This window comes from Macaca nemestrina, chromosome 11 (assembly GCF_043159975.1).
Source record: "Macaca nemestrina isolate mMacNem1 chromosome 11, mMacNem.hap1, whole genome shotgun sequence".
Classification (NCBI taxonomy): Eukaryota; Metazoa; Chordata; class Mammalia; order Primates; family Cercopithecidae; genus Macaca; species Macaca nemestrina.
Genome location: NC_092135.1, coordinates 114,846,370 through 114,846,827, shown reverse-complemented (window position 1 = coordinate 114,846,827; position 458 = coordinate 114,846,370).

Below are 458 nucleotides of genomic sequence, written 5' to 3'. Positions count from 1 at the left end.
AACACATTTTAGACCTTTTGTGAACAAGAAGTAAACTTCTACCATGCATGGGCCGTTGTATGTTTTGAGATTCGTTTGCTACAGCAGCTAGTGTATTGACCTGGGTTACAGACAACTGATTCCGGTTTAGGAAAATACTCAAGAGTATCTACATTCCAACACTTACACTTAGCATAGAACCAGTGGTTGAAGTAGAAGGAAGAAGCTCAGAGACCATAACCCATGCCCTTCCTTATTCAAAAAAGAGAAGAAAATGAGATCCAGAAACGGACACGTCTGGCATGCCTAAGGTCATGGCAGTTAAAAAGGTCTCTACAGCACTCCAGGGTTCCTTGTCCAGTGCTCTTTCTAGACCACGTTGCCACTCTACTAACAGATGGGGGTATGGTGTCCGAGACAGGCCCGAGAACAGGACTCAGCTGAAGCTCACTATGTCTTCCATGACTGTAACCTGAGTC